General features: G+C 34.4%; 1 protein-coding gene across 5 annotated transcripts in view; it reads left to right on the forward strand.

Annotated features, from left to right (window-relative positions):
• The window catches only part of ZFPM2 (zinc finger protein, FOG family member 2), a 457,190-nt gene that overhangs the window by 6,051 nt on the left and 428,631 nt on the right, over positions 1 to 22,508 (forward strand). Inside the window, exon 1 of one of the 5 annotated variants that reach the window (XM_072774202.1) lies at positions 22,332 to 22,492. The exons of the other annotated variants lie outside the window; for them this stretch is intronic. The gene's annotated coding sequence lies outside the window, so the exon portion shown is untranslated. Of the gene's footprint in view, positions 1 to 22,331; positions 22,493 to 22,508 lie in introns of those variants that run through there. 5 annotated transcript variants of the gene reach the window in all.

The following is a 22,508-nucleotide window of genomic DNA, read 5'->3' on the forward strand; positions in this document are numbered from 1 at the left end:
ATGAGCTTTTCAAAGCTTCTCATCTGTGCTATTTCTGTTGTTTGAGGACTATTTTTGGACTAATGAGCTCTTCCTTTACGTGACAAAAACAAAGAAATGACACACTAATTAGCCCATTTTGCTATTGGTTATCATCAGTGGACAAAGTTTTTGAGAGAATAAGACCAAGGTAGTATGTTTGCTAAAATGGGGTATTTGGGACTAGATGTATGAATTTCTAGTATGGATATTTTTGCCTTCCTACATAGCTAAGGCAAATCAAGAGTGGGCCTATTTGCATTTTGATCAATCCCCACTTTTCAATATGTAACTTTTGCTGAAAAAGTATATTAAATAAACAAAGCCATTTTACTCATTCCACATTCTTTATTTTTCACATTTCAAGAAAACACTTGCCCGATACTTTCCTTCAAAATAATGCAATGTATATTCAAGTTTTAAGTAAAGTGATATATATAGAGAGGAAGTTTTTGGTTTTTGGCTAAATCATGTGAAGTATCTAAAATTAGGTGTGTCTGGGAATAAAATATACTTTTCAGGAATCCTCTTTAATGCAATCTTTTTTGACTAAAAAGCGGGAGGTATATGGTCACTCTGGAGCTCTTAGGCTCCAAATCATGTCCCCTAGGAGTTTTTGTTACTTTCCTAGCTCCAAAGGACTAGCAGGACATTTCAGGTATTTTTGAAACCCTGCCTAATTCAACAGCTGCCACTGGGTAAAATTATCAGTTCATTCACTCACCAAATGAATAACAGCAAAAGTCCGTTGCTTCAGTCACCAGAGAATGTGTTTCCACCATAGATAAAAGGGTAAGTATGTATTATCATTCAATAAGGTTACATTTTTAAAAGCTGAAATGCAATTAAATTAATAAGCTCAGACATGGCAATATTTGGCATTCTAGAAAGAACTATCTCTTTAAAGGTATTAGCATAAAGATAGCACATTTGTTTATTATGCTTCCAAATCAGCTCCTAGTATCTCTGCCACAGGTAACAATTGACTTTTCAGGCTTCAAGTTAATAGCCTTGTCTCTTGCTTGTAGGGATCAATATTAGTATTAATTAATCACCATTATCGGCACTAGGATCTGGTTCTATTTGTTGTTACATCAGCAAAATATCAATATAGAAAGTGGACTCTCTGATCGTCATGGCAACTTCATCTCTTGGGTCAAAGAAAGTTTATCTTATCTGTGCATAGAGAGTGGCAAACTGTTTAGGGATCTAGTTTGAACTCTAAGAACATTGATTTAGTTTTTGTTTGCGAATAGAGGCTGAATTCCAATCACAAGGGATAGGTAAGATTTAAATATTAATGCCGAGAGGCTTGTCTGAGAGGGTGTCATACCATTACTGTCAGACTGTCTGTTTGAGATGACAAAAAGGTAGAGAAGAATTGTCTAGTCAGGATTATTTAAAGCTTTAGTAATTTGTGCTTTGGCAAATACTTCTAAACATGAATATATGATAATTACCAGGTCGATTGGTTTTGGTCAAGATTTCAGATGTTAAAATAAGAGCCTGTTATTTTTTCTCTTTCATCCCTTCTTTCCTGGCCCATTACTATACTGTCCACTACCTTAAAAAAGTACTTTTGAGGACTACTTATGCCTCAGGATGGGTGTGAGATCACCAGTCGCCTGTCTGAAACCAAGAGTTTTGCTATGGATTTTCAGTTCTAAGGAAGAAATTTATCTGGGAATATTTTAATACTAGATATTCTTTGTTAGTAAGGGAAATCCTACAGCACTAAGCTAATAGGATAGATGTCTTTGAAAAATGTTTGCAAAGATAATAAAAGATCATAAGTTGCTAAAGTCAGGAAACAAAATATGTGCTGTTTTGTTGATATTATCAAAATACGGTGATCAATGAAAATGAGCATTTTCCCCCCTAAATCACATGTTGGAAATTCATCTCATTTTTCTTAAAAATTATGATAAAGAATAAAACTGGATTTAGAAATATTAGAAACAGTGCCTGCAATACTCCAGAGTAGGCACTAACTAAACTTGTAGTCACTGAATAAATAAATATGTTTGTGTAAGGGGAACCCGTATATGTCTCTCATGATTTTGGGGGCTTTAAGCAAAAATGTCAAGTGCCTGGTGCCATTATTTGTTCCAGGCATTGTCCATATAACAGCCAGAATTCAACTCTTTGTATAGTCTGCAAGGCAATGCTAATTATCATTTAATATTTCTGGTAATATTCCCATAGATGTAATACAAGGAGTATGTTCATTAGAGGCAGTAGTATGATATCTAATATTAAATAGAACATTTCATCTGGGCATCTGCCATTGACTGCTTCGTTTTTTTGTTTTGTTTTGTTTTGTTTTGTTTTATTTGTGAAGGTGTTCCCCTTTGAATTGCTAGAAGTTGTTGAATAGTGTTAGTCTGAGATTTCTTGTACATGATTTGGCATATGGTAATGTCAGATTTATTACAAATAGCTATTACAAAGGTAGGTATGATATAATAGTTTATATGTAGGCTGTCACAAATATGTATAATTTTAGTGGCCTACCTGAAGGTTTATAGCACCTCACTTTTGTGTAGACAAAACATTTTAAAATTTTTGTTTAAATTTTAAAATATATCTGAAAATTATCTTTAAAGGAGAATTTAATTGAAGATATATTTAATGTTACTTTTCAGTTGATTTCCTTCTCAGAAAGACAAATTCTTTTGAAGATATAAGTTACTCTAATCTACATTTAGAAAATTGGTGAGCATCTCTTAGACACAGTAAAAGAGAATTTTCAACCGGTTGAAATACAACATTGCCAGTGAAAAATTTCTTATTAAGTGTGAGTTACTTGACATGGATTTTTCAGCCATAATCTCTAAAATTCTTAGTATAAGATTTGCAAACTGTTTAATCAGTTGAAGAATTAATTACAAAATTTAGAGTTATAGGCAAATATTTGTCCTTCATTGACTATTAACCTAGAACTTTTAACTTTAAATTTTCTTATTATATGTTCCTTTGCAATATAGAGTGATGGTGTCCCCTTTAACAAAGACTTGAATTTGCTCTGCTTTGGTATATTCTAAAGTTGTTGTGAGCCTGTAATGAACTGGGGATTAGAAGATTAAAAATAGTGAATTGGCAAGTCTTCAAGTCCAGCTGAGGGCCACATTCCTCTAAGTTTATACAAAAAGTAGCTAAACACCATATACTATTAAGTAGTTTTTAAAATAATGAAAATAATAAATAATAATAGTGAAGGATAATTAAATGCACTCAATGTTGTCCATTTCCCTCTTTTACTACATTTAGATTACCTCATTTTGGAAGAGTAGTTTTAAAGGTTTTCAGACAATTCAATGACAAGATCGGATTATTCATAATTCAGTGACAAAAATTTGTGTCACAGATTAATTTTAGCATATTTGGTATTCAAGAAAATTTTAAAATCTTTTTATTTCCTCCAATAGCTATGTAAAAGGAAAATTTTTTTCATGTTGCAAGTAGAAGCTTGCTTATTTCTCATATCTAGTGCTTACAAAATGTAAAATGCCATGCATGTACTGGTAAGCCTTCTTGCTTACTGTGTGAGCTGAGAAGTTCAAAGGCACTTGTTTTTTTAATAAACCCCTATGAATTCAGTGGGAATCTTTGGGAATGATGTGTTTCTCATTATGTACAAATTATTTTCATGGTGTGTATTCTCTTCCATGTCAAAATATATCACTGTAACACTTTGTGGTTTTTACAGCCCATGCTTATATTAAAGTATGTATTTATGTGGATTAATTCTGTGGTAAATTTTGTACTGCTTTAAAAACCTTTACAAAATATAGTTCAGTGAAGGTTTTGAGAGATGGATGGCATATTGATCGCATTGCCTATTAGTGAAAATCTTTTATTTGTTATGGAAGTTGTTTTGATTTTAGGAAAAATCTAAAAATGTAATCGCTTCTTGAGGAATAAAAAAGACAAGTTAAGCAAATAGACAGTTACTTGTGCTAGCATAGATTACTTTCAGCTGCAAAATACCTGTATAATTTGCTATTCTCAGTTTTGTGTTAAAATTATGTAACAGGTATTTATTTAGAATTTTGAAGTTTCTAATTCATAATTTATGTCACGATCATTTCCTTACCTATGTTGTGTATTCTATAGCATGTCATTAGAGCAGTGGGCCAGCTCACATGGGTTTGGCAACAGCACAGAAGGTTTAAACATTTTTTTCCCCTCTGAGACTCCATATAAATAGATAAGAAGGCTTTTAATTTTCTGAGTTATTTTTATTTGGGATAAAATTGTCTGAATTTGTATTGTGCACATTTATCAATTAGGTCTTCTTTCTCTTCTTGAAGTGACATCCCCAAATTCTCCTTTTGATAGCCTTTCTGCCTCCATTGTCCTCAAAATGACCACATTTTCCAATGACATTTGACCCATACCTAAGGACTTGCATATTTTGGATATTGGGTCTCCCACAGCCAAGAACAGACTCATTGTACAGGGGAAACTGACCAAGATGGGACATGTGTGAATCTGAAATATGCAAGAGTTCATTTGCAAATATATTAGGTAGCTGCTAAAAATATCATCCCACTTCTTAACAGTGTGCATCTTGGACAAACAGGCGCATATTTTGTCATCAAGTTGCTTAAGCTTCTGAAGTCAGGGCTACAACTGGGTCAGATGATAAGATGAGCACAACAGAGAAACGAAGAGCGCGTCTGATAAAACCTGATTGATTGATGTCTGGCTTCCCCACCATCACAGGCAGTTGACAGTTAGTTTGGGATCAGATGATTTGGCTTTTGCGATAGAAGATGGGGCCTGGTAGGCAAAGCCTGAAGGACAAAAAGGTCGGTTTCTGTGTAGTGTCAAGTAATGCCGAGCTCCCACAAGGTGGGACGTTATTAATATTTCATTCTTTCTTTTTTAGGTCCAGGCCCTAACATTTGATAGTCACTTAAAGGCATGAAGATTCAATCTACAAACAGAAATATGTGACTACCTTCCTGTTTTATTTGATTTAATGTTCTTATATTCTTTGTGTCATAAAGGGCAAGAGCATATGTTTATTTAATGATTATGTCATATTTTATATGGTAGTTTGCAATATATAATGACTTTTTACATATTTCTTGTAATTATGATCTTATAAGGTAAACTGTTCTAAAAATAATAACATAAACTGGCTGAGCTTAATATTTAAAAAATAAAGTTTATGGAGGGCCATAGGTTTCCTGAGGTAAAATTACAATGTAAATTAACCTAGAGTTATCAGTTCCAAGTGTTTTGTTATTACAGATTATGAGAAGCTTACATGAAAAAATATTCTGTTACACAATTTAGACATGTCAGAGTTTGGGAAACGTTGGCTGGCACATTGGTAGACCTTTATATTTTATAGGTTCATGGTAACTGCTTGGTTGTGCTATAGTTTCTGAATTCTAATCTTGCTGGTGAGGGGAATATTAGGATGTGTCTGCGTGTTTTAATCATGGACAACCCCGAATTCTTGATGGCTATTAAAATGGCCTTAAAAACATATGCTAGCTAGTTTATATGGCTAGCACAGAACAAAATTATAGATCACTTTTCTGTTAGAGCATAATTAATAATTAGGTTAAATATTCTTAGATGAAACAAGGAAGGGAAGAAAGGAAAGAAAGAAGTACAGGAGGAAAGAAAGAAAAGAAGAAATTAAAAAAGAAAGGGAAAAAGAAAAGGAAAGAAAAGAAGGAAGGGAATTAGAGTGGGTAGTTTCAGAGTAAAATCTTTTCCAGTGTTGGCCACGAAAATCAGTACGAGTGTTACAGTATTGGAATTTGGACAGCTTGGATTTGAATTTAGATTTAGGACAATTTGATAGTCTCTAGAAATCCTTTAGGATGTATCACTTTTCTCTGAGTTTTAAGGGTCAGATCTCCAGAGGACAGTTGGGTCTCAGCTAATACTGTGGGCTTAATATCAGCAAGATGAATTCTGCAAGGTGCTGTATTGCTGATAGTACAAGTGGAATACTGTATGAAGCACGTGTGCCAAAACCTGAAGTGGTACTCATAGTAAGTGATCAGAGAAGGGGGGCTGATGGCCATTTCAGCAGTGATTAGTAATACTTCCTGGAAAGGTGCTGTAAGAAAATGACTTGGACTTTTCTACATACATTCATATTGAATGAAAATCTATCTATCTATCATCTATCTATCTATCTATCTATCTCTCTCTCTCTCTCTCTCTCTCTCTATCACCTTTCTTAGAAACAGTGAGGAATCATTATAGGTACACTTACAAAGATTTTTTATAGAAAAGATGTTTCAGGCAGAAGCATCACACCCTTAGTGAACCTGTTCTGATGGTCGTCACATCACTAATATGAATCCAGTAGTATTACTTACTACTAATAGTAATGGTTAACACTTACTACATCAGGGAAAAGAGAACACAAGTGGATTTTTCTTGTATGATTGGTGTGTAAGTCTCTAATACATTTTTTTAACCATTCAGGTAAATCTTTCATTTTAAGAAGTGTAACAGTTGACAAATGCAAATTGGTTTGATACTATGTAGGGAGATTTTCTTTTTCCCTTGAGTATCCATGAGGCTCTCTAAAGTTTATTAACTTGCTTTTCTACTCACACACCCACACAGACGATATCATAGTTTATCTAAAACTTCCTTCTCAACGCCTTTATTCCTTCAGTTTTTTGTTTCTGTTATTCTATGTGGCTTTGAATTGCACACTTCCTTTTGCCTAGGCATAAGCTGCATTTGGAAAATATCTAATTATACATTGAGGAAAATTGGAGGTGACAAATGAAAACAATGTCAGGTCATAAAAATAATTAATATCAGCAGTTCTTATAAATGGAAAGTAACAATCAGCTATTTGGTCAGCTAGACTGCAATTTTGTGATTAGTCCTATAGCTTCAGGAATCTCATTTAAGGAAGAGTAGGAGTTTGAAGATGCAGTGGCTAGACTGATTAGTCTGACATTCACTTTGATGTTTTTTCACTGTTGGTTTGGAAGTTTTTGTTTCGAAGAAAAAACAATAAGATTTTAGGTATAGGATGTTACTAAGGAAGATCTAGTACCAGTGCTCTCTATCTCTTAGGTATTACAAGAGGTGAAATAAATGTTAGCTGCACATTGTTCTTATTATCCTAGAAAGAAAAATAATTATTATATATTAATTCAAGGCTTTCAAACCTAGGATCCATAGGCTTTGAGGAGTTTATGAATATCCATACATTTTATGCAAAATTAGAGTATTAAAGAATTTTTCTGGGAAGGGGTTTTCATGAAATATTCAAGGGGCTTCACTTTAGATGGGCTTATCAAAACTTTTAAGACCACTCTAAAGAATTTCTGTATGTGTGTCAGATGATCACTAGTTACATTTTAAAATATAACCATATAAATAGGAGTTGTATTTTTATTTGTCAAGTGATTTTTTTCAAAAATATAAAATCAGGTCTATCACTTTTATGCTCTAAATCCTTCTCCAGTGGATGTCCTTTGCAATTAATTCTTGAACTTTTTGTTATGACCTCCCACATCTTCCCTGTTCCGTTCCTTGCCTTCCTGTCTCATCTGATTACCAAATATACCATCATCATGTGCCAGTTCCCTTCCCAATCCTTGTCCTGGCTGATCCCCCCAATCACCTGCATTTACCACATTCTGTTTTTACTGGTCTTCTTTCTCTTCCTTGAACGTGCCAAGCTGCTTTTCTTCCTGCGGTGTTATTTCCCTAGATTTTTTATATTGCTGACTCCTTCTTATCACCCTGCACTTCCTTCACATGTAACTCTTCAGGAAGGCCTTCCTTAACCCCTTATGGAGAGTTTTCTGGCCCCCCTACATGCCTAGTTTGCTCTCTAGCCCATTACCCTTTTATTTTCATTACACCAATGGTTATCTGAAATTATCTCCTTTATTTGTTGGTATGTTTATCTGTTTAATAGATAATTTATCACTAGATTCTAAACTCAATGGCTGTGGGATCTGGTTATGTTTCCTTATGCATCTCCAGTTGCTAGAAGATTACCTGGCGTATCGCAAACGCTCAAAGAATATTGGCTGAATGAATGAATGGACAGTTTGTAAAAATCCACATCATTTCCCGTGGCGTATCTTTTAGCAAAGCTGGTTTTGCAGTTGTTCTACCCAAGAAAAAAAAAAAAAAAAGTTACCCACATGCTTTAAATTAACTCCTGTTTTTCACTTAGCAGTCATTAAATGGACATATATCAAGTATCAGTTTTTGTACTGTGTTAAACCCTGGAGAAGGGAGAATACGAAAGTGAATAAACTATAGTCTTTCCCCTCTGGTAGCACACTAGATAAGGAAGGAGAAAGTCATGATTGCTGTACACTACGATATATTCACAATAGATGGAAGTACGAGGTGTTGTGGCACCAAAATGCCCAGGCAAGTTCGGAGAAGCCTCTAGAATGAAGTCTTTCATAATCTGGATCTTGAAGGATGAGCAGGAGATCCAGTAATGATGAGGGGAATTTCATCTTGGCTGAAATCAACAGCTTGGCAGATAGCAGAAGGGCATTGAAGAAGATGATAATTTCAAGGTCCAGTGAAGAATTGTGATCAAAGATGTGTCTACATGGAAAAGAAGGGCAGAGAATGCAGCTTGAAAGCTAACTTGGAACCACATTTTTAAAGGGTTTTTGTGTGCCATGTTAAAGAACTTGAATGTATCCTTTAGGTAATTGATGGTCAGTGCAGATTTTGAAAAATAGAGCCTGCTTAGTGTATTTTGAATGTGCTTGATAATTACATGGCTGTATCTAATTGTCATTTGGTAATAGGTGAGGACAAGAAGCCTGTGAGCTGACAGTGGGTTTTAGTCGCCTTTCATTTTGCTAAATTTAACAATTATTGTTATCTCACATTCAACTTTAGTCCTTCTGTGCTACCCTCTAACTTTTAGATGTAGATTTAATAACAGCATTGACATGGACACTAAAACCATCACTCAGTGCTTTCAATAGTTGAGTAGAAATATTTTATTGAGGCGAGACAACACATGGAAAAATAAATGAACAGAACAATATCTTTTTAATTGAATCTGTTTGTGCTTGTGAGATTGTCTTTGGTAGTAGGTTTCCATTCATTCATATGCATTAGCCTACTTTTATAACTGAATATCTAGAAGGATAAATTTACTTTCAATAGTAAGTGGGCAGAGTAATTTTTACTAGGATTGCCAATTGTTGCAACCTCTTTGAAAGACAATGTGGCACTTCATAGCAATTACAATTGTACATATACTCTTGGACCCAGTGATTTCACATATTCCATGGAAACTCTCATGTGTATGCTGGCTACAGCATAGTTTGTAACAGCAAACATTAGGAATTACTTAAATGTCCATTGATAGGGAATAGGTTAAGTAAAATTATGGTATAACCATCATTGTAGTTTATGTATTATAAAGGATGGGGCCAGATGTGTCCATGTTGATATGGAAGCATCTCAAAGACTTATGAAATAAAAAACAATAATAAATAAAACCAATCAATCAGTCAGTATTGGTGTCTCCTTACTTGTTAAAAATGAAAGAATGAATGGATAGATATATATATTTGTATTTTGTCATGAAAACATCTGAAAATTATGAGAAATTATTAATGATGCTTTTCTTTGGGAATTGGGACTGGGAGTTTGGAGTAGGGCATGGATTCCCTTTCCACTGTGTGCCTTTTGATAGTTTTTACTTTTTTAACCAACTAGAATTTTAACCAGTTATAAATTAATGTCATTAATGAAAATTAACACAAGAGTAAAAGGTATCCATTGGAAGATGCATATATGATTTTCACTACCAGTGAAAGCCACTACCAGTACTGGTACTAATAAATCCTTTATGGGGAAGAGGGAGAGGGAATCAAGTGTATATTGCCACTATAATTAAGTATTAAATGGTTCATGTTCCCCTCAGTTATGTAATTGGGAGGGTAGAGATACTGTTGGGGGTTGGGAAGAAAGAATAGGAAATGGATAAAAATATTTGATACAATGTTTCAATATCTGTCTAATTCAGACATTACTGTGAGGGAGAATGGCTATAATGATAAATTTTTCTATAGTTCTTATTAAGCTTAATATGAGAATATACCAAAAGTGAGCACTCCAGTGAAGATTAAGCTCTGTTTTACTTTAGAGAAGGAGAGCACAGAGAAAAAGATTCTAAATACATTTCCTTTTAAAGTATAGTATTTCTCTCTTCTCAGCATAGGTCATGGCTATGTTATTAACCTCAGATTAATAGTGTATGATACTTTGGTTTTAGATAAAAGATCTATTCTTTAAAATTTGATGTACTATTATAGGCTCTGTTTCACAAAAAGAAGTTTATCCCCATGACATTGTTTTTCTGAGTTCAGAAATTTTGTCCTGCTCTGCTTAGAACTGTTCATTTTTAACCCATATTCAGTGTTTCACGTTTGGAATGATATTAAAATGCCTATTATTTTTCTCCAGATTATTATATGCAGATGTATTTTGGTTCTGGACCACATACATTGCTTCTTTTTGCACCTTATTAATGATTCTGCGTCCTTGAGAATCTTCCAAGCTGTCACATGTATTATTGTAGGAAGCAGCAACAGCAGCAAAAGCAGGAGCTGAACCAGTTCATGGTATAGGCTAAATCTTCAAGTTTCAGTTGGATTTAAGGATGCCTTGAAAACATACACGAAGGTCTTAATTCATAAATGCCACCATAAATTTCCTCTGATAATTATTATAGAAAGGAAAAAGAAATAAACGATGTTGAATTTTTGTCAAATAATTTCAAAAAGGTGGGCATAAAGTTGGAATAGAAGTAACATATACAGTTGAAAGAAATTATAATTTGAACACAAAAGAAATATTTGTTTTTCTTATTTGAAGGAACCTAAAGCCTAGAAAAGTTAATATATCCTTCTAAGTTTGTTTTTACCTGTTAGAGTCTTCTACTATTCTCCGCCTTGTTAGCGCATATGACCAAAAGATCAGTTTCATTCATTTTATTCTTATGAATTCCGAAAAAACCTAGGGAGACCTGAAGATTTTATTGTATTTTTATATTTTACATTCTTAGTTTGGACAGTGGTACTACCAGGATGCATGGCCAAAAGGAGATAAATTCATCTAATCAGTGGCTTTATGCAATGACTGTATGCAAGTCAGAGAATTTGTTTGGAAAAAAAATTTTTTTTTGATTTGGCTTCTTGAGGCTTCTTGTCATCAAGAATTCTGTTCCTAAAGATCTAGAGAAGTATCAGAGGAAAACAGACCCAAAGTGGATCCAGCCCCCTGCTTCCCTGTGGCCTGCTGATGTCCCAGCCATCAAGTGTTGAAAAGCCACAAGTGGTTTTCATGATGATAAAGTTAGTGGTTGGTACTAAAAATAGGCTCAGAGCAAGGCCCAGTAGAAGTTATTGAAGATGATCTGGTTAAAACTACCTCTGCCTGTAAGATCATACAACATTTCTAAAATGACTGATTTCTAAAGCGAAAAGTCATTAGAATTATTTTATTAATAATGTTATTACTTTTGTTATTAGGATCCATTTTCAAAATCAGGTGGAAGACTACATGCAGTGTATCCTGATCAAATGGCAGGCCACTTCTCCACAGCCACCCTGTGGAACTGTGTTAGCCTATAGGACTGAAAATTCTAAAAAATAACTTTCCAAGCTAATCTACTTGAAAATGAGAGTGTAGGTAAACTTACCTATTAACTTTGAGACAATGAAATAGCTGCCTGTGGAATAGTACTTGAAAGGATGTAAGGCAGAAAGCCACATATTAACCTTCTTATTTAGAAGCGGATTGATGTATCCAGCCACTCATTAGAGAGGGGGGTGTTTATGGTATTTTGATTAAGAACTTTGGAGGCTTGTATCAGGGTTCCAATGCCAGCTCTGCTACTTCCTTGTTACATGTCCTTGAGCAAGTTACTTGTCCTGTGACGTAGTTTCCTCTATTTATTGAAAAGAGGTAACTAAAGAAACTGTTACAATGGGTTAATTTGTATTTTATCAATTAATGCATGCTAAGAGTTTATAACAGTACCAGACATATGCTAGTAAAACATTTTTTTATTATTGGCATTTTTGAGGTCAAATCATGAAAATAAATTGTTCTCTTATAGGAAAAAATATCCCCAGGCATCTAAAATATAAACTTGAAGGTCTTTGGTTTGCATATCTTAATAGGTGAATATTTAAATGCAGTATTTTCTTTTTGTAAATCATGTTCTTACTTGGAATAAAAAGATAGATCTTGTTGAATATCTTAAATAATTGAATTTTTTTGCTCTGACAGCTCTAAAATAGTTTTTTAAGTTTTCTTCTGAAGGAAGAAAATGTTTCAAGCTTCACTGGGAAATGCCGCATAAAATATATTGGTAGTAAAATGTAATCTATTTATCACACATATATAGCTATAAACCAGTAAATGTTTTTAAAATTTATGAAATCTGTTACAGACCATTTTGTCTAATTTTCTGGTATTAAATAACATGAAGTACCTTGAGTATCATAATATTACTAGAAAATGTGAGTGGTAAGGTTTTCTTTCTTCGCCCTCCAGACAGTTCTGGAGTTAATACACAAAACTTCATTTAGAAAGAACCTGAGTGGAGTATCTGAAAAGGTCATTGAAGAACCAATTGGTTAAAATGCATTTGGATGACCTGAACTCATAGTTGTTATGTCTCTAAATCCCAGACATACTTTATTAGGACAATCCAGCTGGTTTGCTATTTCTATCTCCTCATTATCAACACGTTATGGTATGGCCTCTTCCCTCTCTCTTCCAACGCCAAGAATTTGGCAGGGACACCATGCTAGCAACTCAGAGACAGGGGGTTGGGGGTGGGGAAGAACAACAGCTTCAGGCTGCTGCAACGGTAGGAAAATGTTTTGTCTAAACATTTTGCCACTGGGTTAAGGTTGATAATGAACATTTGTAGACTCTACTTGAAGAATTTGAAGAAATAATAAAATTTCAGTAGTTTCTGGAAATAGTCTTAAGAAAAATTATATTCATGCTAGTCTATACTTCCCTATATATATAGAATATGTAAATCTCAAAGCTCCAAATTCTTTGCCTTTCTCCTTTTTCCCAGTCATGCTAATATTACAGAAGCTTAAGAAAGTGAGGAAAAAAAAAGATTTTGCCTCTAGGTCTTATTTCATAGTTTACCTGATGAAAACCAACTTAATAACTGAATATCATGGCACATTTTATTATTACATGAGTGACTACTAAATAGACTAAAGTAGAACCTCTTCTAATATATCACAGTGTAGAGAAAACAGACATGTAAATCTGTTTTTGGTTATGGTTCAGTTTTGTTTAAAATTAAAATGAAAGGCAATCACCTTAAGAACTCCTTTGACAATTTCATAGGATTTCATATTTTGTATTAGTAAAGCTCCTTGAAATTTATCTTAGGACTTTCACAAAAATATGGATTATCCATTTTATAATGGTTATACACATGATCTTTTCTTGTATGGATATATATGCAATTTTGCGTGTTATGTATATTATTCTTATAGATCTTCTTTTCTATAAAGAACTCTCTTCAAATTGTCCTACTGACATTCATTGGAATGACTTCATAAAATATTTTCTGTACTTTGATAGAATGTTTTAAAAATCATCTCAAATTAAAATTATTTATTTCCTTTTCAGCAAACATGAATTATGCTATCAGAGCAACCTGAAGGTATTTTTTTCATGATATTCTATGTTACTATAAAATATTAGATTTTAATAAATAAAGGGTCATTTTGCCTGTACATAGTAATATTTATGATAAAGCAAATAGATTATGATCTTTTTTTCCACTTAAGAAGCAACTACAGAAGGAAATATTTCATTCACATATATATTACTTATATAACTTAAAATTTCTTTATTTGATTCTTAGATATATCCTATACATAACTCAGACATCTGAATGATGGCAAGTATAATGTTATCAATATCAATAGAAACTCAGTAATTTAGAAATAGATACCCAGAGTAATTTTTTAAATAATGTTCTTTCCCCATTGGCAAAATAGATTACTTTATGTTTCTTATTTAATCTTATTTTATCTTTCTTAGCTTATTCTAAAGGTCAGTCATGGGTTTTCATGTTTTAAAAATATTTAAGTTAAATAATAATAATAAAGTGGGACTTTAGTAATCTGAAAAAAGGATAAACCTATGAGAGAGGGAATATATATCCCATACTTTTATTAGAGCAAAAAAAAAAATGTAATCTCTTGTTATTCTGTAGTCCAGAATTGTGCCCATCAGTATGGAAGTGAGTAAAAGACTCAACTTCTTTCTAAAATCTTGATTCCTTGAAGTTTTCATCACCCTAGGAAAAAATGGAATAGGAGTGTGTATGAACTTGCATGCATCTTATTTTATTATTGTAGTAACACTTACTGAATATGTTGATAGGACATTGAAATGTACTGTGGGAAGAAAAAGAAGAATGTAAATTAAAGGAGAAATAGTTTATTCACAAATTAAAGAAAATGTTCCCCTGGGTGTCTCCTTAATTGATGAAGAGCAAATAATAAGTAGGGTACAGTTAACTAGACAAGCAGAGAGGGCCAGGCATATCTCTCAGGACTGAGGTTAGAACCTCAGGCTTTCTAAGTATGAGGGATTTGTAAATTAAGCTACTCTGTTACTGTCAGAATTAATATGTGGATAAAAATCTGTGTTTTCAAGGCTCTTACAGCATTTTTTTGTGTCCCTTCTTTATTTTTAAAAGTAGTTTTATGTTATTTTTGTACTATTAACATTCTACACTTATGACATTTCTGCCCTCTCACTACCGACACTGAACAATAGAACTACTTCAATTAAGAAACAGAACATCAGCCCCTGGCATCTTATTCTGTTGTTCCATCTTTTTTGCTAGGGAGAATTCATTTGTTTCTTAATTAAGAAAAACACCAATAGCATGAAAAATCTGCTTATGGTACCTGAATGGTAATTAGGCAAAAGGTAAAAAAGAAACATGCACATACATTCCAATAGCAGCCAAAATGAACTTGAGCTGATAAAAATGAACTAAACTACCCTTGCATAAATGGAGGCTGAGAGAAGTGTACAGTCATTATGGCTAAGACAATATGCAAACTATCTTCAAAGAAATCAAATTGCTAGAGTGTTTTCATTTGCATGTATTAACTATTAACATAATGAGGAGAAGTGACATTGGACCCGGATTGTGTGTCTGTTCGGATTGATAACTCTACTGCATCTGCAAACAGACGCCCAAAAATCATGCTAGTAGTTAGATCAGAGTTGAACTCTGCAAAGTGGGCTAAAATGAAATCTAGAGCTTGAGGTACCTGCTGAGTTACTGAATGGTTGACATCTCTTTCATTCACATTCTGGGTCATTTTCTCTTTCTGTTTCTGTCTGTCTGTCTCTCTCCCATCCCTACCCCCACCCCTGCGCCTTTATTTATTTTCCAAAACCAATAATAACATTTCAGTGTAAATTCTCATTTGAGATATATTGGTTTTTCCCAGCACAACTTTTCACTAACAACAGATGTTACAAAGGGGATCTTAAAGGACCACAGGGTTAACTTAAGATCTGTTACAGTATTTGGAAATTTAGGTTTTTTGTTTATTTATTCCCAGCAAATATAAATCTAGGAAGAAAGGAAATTGCCATATATTGAGCTCCTCTTACATACCATGCTTTGTACAAAGAGTTTTTTCTTAGAAAAGTGGAAAGAGTCATTGAGAATCACGATGAAGGAGATGTGGCAGTGAAAGACTTCTCTAGCCTTTTAGGTAACCTTAAGAACAATCCCTGAACTTCTGTGTCTTAATTCATTCTCATCTGTGAAATGGGGTGATGTGACTATGCTAATCTAAAAACCTTTGAGGCCAGTAGGTAATTTCAGTGTTTTAAAAAGCTCAAGAGAAGTTGAGCGGTCATCACTCAGAAACTTGTCCAGAGCAACTAATGTGGTTTATTTCCTGTGAGTCATGGGATTTATCACATAGTAGGATGGCATTTTCTAATCCACGTTGATGAGAAACTCTAACAACTATATAAGTCTTTGAGTAGGTTTCAGAAGACAAAGCCAAAATATATTTCTTGATTTTAGAATTTGTATTTTGATATTCCTCAAGTCAGAACATAGCTTGCTTTAAAAATGAATAAATCCATTTAATGTTAGAATTTTTCTTCTTCTGAATAAGTTACCGTTGTGTCTTACAAATGATGGAGGCTGCTAATTAAGAAATTCTGTATCATTTCTTTTCTACAATTTTGTTTATTCTATCAACAAATATGTATTGTGATCTTTCTCTGAGTCTTATAGGCACTGTTCTATGAATAGGTCAGTAGTGCCCTAGGAAGGTAAGTTCTCTGCTCTCCTAGAGTTTATATCCTGAAGGTGGGCAACAGGCAATAAAAACAGTGATTCAGTTGTGCACAACGTAATTTTAGATTGAGATAAGTGTATGCAGAAAACCAAATAGGGTCATGTGACTGAGAGTGACTGTTGGGATCCTTAAATGATCTGTTAGTCAAAAATTGCCTGGAGTACAAAACTTGTTGCTATTGTTGAGGAGCAAGAAAATTAATCTTTCCTTGTAAATTGTTGGGACCCACTTTTAAGGGTGAGGGGACAGTTATCTCCTGGAGACTGTTAATCACCCCAAGCCCCAACAGACCAACTGAAAGCTATTACCCTTCTGAAGAGTTTGGTTGCCAGAAGAACACCCTGGGAACCATTAGATTTTATTTAACAAAGTTTTGAGGAGAAATGTGTCAGAAATGGAGTTAGATTCTAGGGCTAACATATTACTAAGGCAGACACAGGCCACACCCTCATAAGGCTTTTATTCTAGGAGAGATAGTGGATTCAGGAACCTCAGTTCAATGCCTTAGGATTTTTCAGACACATTGTTTATTTATGTGATATTTAAATGAATATTTTCAACAAATGGGGAATAATCAATCCCATTATAATTACATAATACTGTCAATATTATGGGAGGTAGTTTCTATTATAATATATGAGTATATGTGACATTAACACAATTGATATGTCCTCATTTTATGTATATACATATATATATATATATATATATATATATATTATATATATATATCTTTTTTTTTTCCTCTGAATGGGTACTTGTAACTGATTAGATGAAGTGGTAATCTAATCCTTGGAAATTTTGTTACTGACCATTATCAGTACAGTTGGAGTACCAGCTGTGAATTTTTTAGGTTTGAAGCCATGTTAATTCCACTTTAATTCTATTTTGCAAAACATGCATCACTGCTTAATATAAATGGATGTGTGTGACCTCAGAACCCTGTAGAGTTGGGAGCTCTTTGGGACCAGTAAACATTGGGACCATTTTGAAGCATTACACTCTTGTATTCCAGGCAAAAGATTCATTAGGTGTTTGGGGGAAGAATTTCTTTACTGGTTTTTCAACTGGAGATGGCATAGTGAAATGGCCCAGGCATTTGCCATTGTCAGTAGATGAATTCCTCTGCTCACGGAGAACATGGGAGAAAACCTCCAACCTATGGATGCATGAAGAATTTTATGCTTCTGAAGATTTCAAATAAACATCTTCTCGGATAGGAATAGATGAGTTGAGAGTACTCTTTGAAGACATCTCCATACTTAATGATACCTTATTGTCTGTTTTCATGAATATGCAGATTATAAAGAAATCTGTTTCATATTTAAGTGGTAACTTAACCTTTCTGCCACATATATTTATTATAATGTCAAAATCTCCTTTGAGAAAGTCAACTTGACGATCTATGTTGAATCATTCATTCAGATTCAGCCTAAAGAGGTTAAGAGGTGGGAGCAGGTATTGTCATATTCTCTTAGACATTACCTAAGGATTAGGAAGCACAGTTGTTCCAGGAGACCTAAAGAAAGTCAGATACACAGAAAGCCACACGGAAAAGTCTGAAGAATTCCTTATGGAGAAATAGAAGTTCTTCTTACTCTATCTTATATTTACTTCAAACTCACAACAAAAATCCCTTAAACACCTCCCTCCTCAAAGGACTTGTTTTCTCTTTATCAGTTGCAGTTGTGTTGATTCTATTTGAGAGGGAAACAACCAATTCAGAGTCATTGTTATAAACATTATTTATGGGGATCCCTGGGTGGCGCTGCGGTTTGGCGCCTGCCTTTGGCCCAGGGCGCGATTCTGGAGACTCAGGATCGAATCCCACATCGGGCTCCCGGTGCATGGAGCCTGCTTCTCTCTCTGCCTATGTCTCTGCCTCTCTCTCTCTCTCTCTCTCTGTGACTATCATAAATAAATAAAAATTAAAAAAAATTTATAAACATTATTTATGGGCACCCCCGGTGGCGCAGCGGTTTAGCGCCGCCTGCAGCCCAGGGTGTGATCCTGGAGACCCGGGATCGAATCCCACGTCGGGCTCCCCGCATGGAGCCTGCTTCTCTCTCTGCCTGTGTCTCTGCCTCTCTTTCGCTCTCTCTGAATAAATAAATAAATCTTTTAAAAAAATAAACATTGTTTATTTTTCTGGATATGAAAACTGTACCTGTGGAATAATATATCTTGGGGTTTCATACTAATCTCTACCAGTGCCTCTCCTGCCTAAACTGCTGGGAATGGTACATGAACCAATAAAAATATATCCCTGGTCTTCTAGAAACAGACTCAAGTGCTGAAGGTGGAGAGGAACAGACTTAATACATGCCCCAAATTTTTGAATTATTTCTTTTAATGGGTTTCACTGTGTCTCTTAATGGAAGCATCAGCTTTCAGAACGATGCAGGCTGGGATGATTTCTAAAACTGATGGTGACATGTGATAACATCCTGAATTTTGGTTAAAAAAAAGGCAACTGTAGAAATACAGAACAAGAAGAGGGAACCGTATATGCTACCAAAATTAAAATTTCAGAGATATTTCAGTTAATTGTGCATTTTTACTGGGAGTCTGGAATGATTCCACAATGTTCAGTATTTAATGAGGAGTCCTGCTATGCTTTGTCCTGGTCGGTCAAGTTTAGGGTATTCTATTCAATGTTCTTGCTCTTCTTAAAACTCAACTGTCTTGGAGGATGGTTAACAGCCAGGCAGTAGCTGAAAGAATTGGAGATATTTAATAGGAAAAGAAAATTATAGGTTTCATTGGAGAACTCTATTCAGATAATTGAGGAACTCAGGTAGAAAAGGAATTAGCTTTCTCTGTAGCTCAGAAGAAATCATTTCCAAGGGCATTCTGGGTCTGCATTCTACATACCAAGGGCAGATTTGGGTTCAGCATCAGTAGAGCCATTAGAACTGTTCAAAATAGGATCGCCTTCATTGTAGGGTAGATACCTACTTGTCTCTGGAAGAAAGCAAGTAAAGGTTTGCCTGGATAATCACTTGCTAGATTTATTATTTAATAGATATTTGGAAGGTAGAGAGAGTGATGGGGAATAAGGAGTTAAGGGGCAAAGCAGGAGTAGATTCTTGGGTGATTCCATGTTTTAGATGGCCCGTAGAGTATTTTGAGTCTCTAAGGTCAATTCTAAAAGCATTTCATTGGTATCTATCAATGAAAGTCCTCATTACCATTGTTATATTACCAGTAGCAGTCAACTCTTATGGAATCTAGACAAGCTCAAGGTATAAGGACCCTGGCTAGCTCAGGCCCTTTTTAAAGCTTTGTAAGGGGCTCAAGGGCTCAAGCAGTGTGTTCAGGTGGTCTAATGTTTTTTATGAAAATTTCAAAACCAAGTTATTTTAACTATAATTGATTAAGACTGCTAAATCATTCCTCTTTAACTTTCTCTCTGTCATACTTTGAAACAGCGGCAGGCATAATTGGGATCACGGAAAGGAGAAGTTGAGCTGGGAAAATAATTGTATATTTTTAACATTTGCGGTTTACTAAGATTTCTCTTTCTAAATAAATATTTACTTTCATACGCATTTGTATTTCAATTTTGTATTCTCTTACAGAGGACCCCCACCCCCAATTGTATAAGCTTCAGATCTTTCAGTACCTGGATCTGTTTTCTTTGCCACTTCAGTATGTGATGTAATTCTAAGTGCCACAAACAGAAAGACGCATAAGCCATTGTCCTTTATACTAAGTTATAAACAAGTTATGTAGTGAAGGAATGTGATGATTTCATGATTGGGTCAATGATCTATTTGAAGAAATAATTAATGCTGATATAAAATATGTTTTTTTACAACTATACATGCATGGACATTTTTATTATTAAATAAGAAATTATTAATTTAAACAAAGACCAGCAGTGCCTGTTATCCCTCAAATCTTAGAAAATTGTATTGCAATCTAATATATGTGTATGTTATTCTTATGGCAAAGGCAAAGGGTTATGTTATTGTGTGCATCTCATTGCTTAGGGAACTAAGGTATGTATCAAGACTGTTTTTATGCTTTAGGGAAAAAAAATCACTTTGGCATCAAATCAAGTGAAGGCAGCTGACAAATACTAAGGATCTCTAAGAAAGAGTTTTTCCTCTATCTTAATTGATAATAATAGGTTACCAAACATTATGCTTTCAGGCAACCTGGAGCTTTTTCTGTAACTTTTACAAACGTCTCTGTGCTCTGCATCTTTTTTCCAAAGTTCAGTTTTATTCCTGTTTCTATCTTCTGTGCTGATAACTGCAACTTTTTGGGGTCCTTCTTTTCAAAACAGTTCTGTGATTTCAAAGATGACATAGTCAGATGTGCTGTGACTGAATTCCCATACAAAGTAGCATTATTTCTTCTATCAAGGGAAGCTCATGCTTCCTGAAGGGTATGGAAGCTTCTCCAAGTGCTTGGCTAGCTAGCAGGCGATCTTTTCATATCTTCTACCAAGCAGACTGGCTCAGTGGGAAAAAATGCTATCCAACGTGTCCAAACTCAACTGGTGTGCAAAAAAAAAAAAAAAGAAAAAGGATCAAATTTCATTCTCTTTGTGTGTCCTGTTGTCAAGATTGGTTTAATAGAGAGATTGGAAATGCAATGTTCTGTTATAACATTGTTATTAATAACTCCAGAATAAACTCTATATGTAGTACATATACTTATTTCAAACTCCCAAGTGGGATTTGATGATTCCATCATTTTCTAGAGTGTACTGTTACCTTTTTAAATTTCTATTTAAAAATCAATTTTAAGTTTATGACTATTTCTAAGTAGTTGATTTCTTCTGATTTTCGTGTTTAATTACAATACACCCCAAATTGGCAAATATTTGAAAGATTTCTCTTCAAAAAGAAAAGAAAACAGACATTAAGTATTGTCATGATATAGATTTTCTAGTAGGTAAGTGGATAGATTTAGTTCTTGGCATGCTTGCTTTAAGTGTTACATACAGAGTTAAACTTAATGGGAGGGACATACAAAACCACTTCCTTTCTTCAGTATATCCTTGAGAGTCAGTGATATGAAGTTATGATAAATATAAATGTGTCTTACCTATTACTTCTGGAGAAGGGAGGAAAACTTTTGAGAGTCTTCCTAATATAATAGGCATAACACATAATACTTGTTAGGCATTTTATATACTCTTAATTTAATTTCTATTTCATATAGGGCAAGCATAATTGACCACATTTTAGAGACCTTGTTTAGGGTGACTGCAATTGACAAATCCAATGTTTGGACCAGGTTTGGGGGACTCTTCGTAATCTCATTTTATCAGTGGAAAGGATTTTGCTGCAAAATGGAAGAATCCAGTAATGAATGCAACATAAGGAATTTCTGGAGGCGATTGATATGCCTGTCATCTTGATTGTGATGGTTTCCACAGGTGTATGCATACATCCAAACTCATCAAATTACATACATTAAATATCTGTCACTTTTTATATATTGATTTTACATCAGCAAAGCTGTTTTAAAAATATGTGCACAGACATATCCAGGGGACATTTTATTATAAAATCAGAAAAAAATAAGATAGACTGATTTAAAAAAGAGATGTGATCATGTAGGTGAAAATGCCTTTTAATAGATCTGGCACATAAACACCTGGCAAAGATTAGTCAGTTTTGAACCAGATGCAACTCTATATATAATACAGAATGAACTGTCAGGAGAGGAGTGTCATACAACATTAAAAAAGGAGCTTTGGAGGTTAATCTGGGCCTTTTGTTCACTTTTTTTGAGAAAGTATGTTTTTGAAAACTTTAGACAATTTTAGGTGATACAAGCCCCCCCCCCCCCCCCGGGAACTCTTACGCATCAGAAAGAAAAACTTATTGAAAGCCTCTTACGTATACCTTTTCAAGAAAGTATTCAATCTAAGTGTGATTATTCTTTTTTTTTTTTTTAAGATTTATTTATTTTAGAGAGAGAGAAAAAGAGGTGAGGAGAGGAAGAGAGAGTCCCAAGCAGACTTGGCGCTGAGCGCAGAGCCAAATGCAGGGCTCAATCGCACGACCCCTGAGATCACTACCTGAGCCAAAACCAAGAGTGGGATGCTTAACCGACTGTGCCACGTAGGTGCCCCTGATT

This window comes from Canis lupus, chromosome 14 (assembly GCF_048164855.1).
Source record: "Canis lupus baileyi chromosome 14, mCanLup2.hap1, whole genome shotgun sequence".
Taxonomy (NCBI): Eukaryota; Metazoa; Chordata; class Mammalia; order Carnivora; family Canidae; genus Canis; species Canis lupus.